This window comes from Hylaeus anthracinus, unplaced genomic scaffold (genome assembly GCF_026225885.1).
Source record: "Hylaeus anthracinus isolate JK02 unplaced genomic scaffold, UHH_iyHylAnth1.0_haploid 12001, whole genome shotgun sequence".
NCBI lineage: Eukaryota > Metazoa > Arthropoda > Insecta > Hymenoptera > Colletidae > Hylaeus > Hylaeus anthracinus.
This window is the reverse complement of record NW_026534348.1, coordinates 1,890,161-1,890,367: the sequence shown is the minus strand read 5'-3', so window position 1 is coordinate 1,890,367 and position 207 is coordinate 1,890,161.

Sequence of the window (207 nt, the reverse complement as noted above, 5' to 3'; positions counted from 1 at the left end):
TTTTGATAGGTAGTGCGGGTCTGAATATGTCGAAATGGCTGAAAACAAATAACATATACATATGTATATGTACATCCCTTAAAAGGTGGAAAGTTTGTGGAACAAAATGTTACCTATGTAATTCAATAAATATATGTTATATGTACTCTTTGAAGTTTTTTTAAAAATTGGCACGAACTTTCTGGACAACCTAATAGAAGAATAATA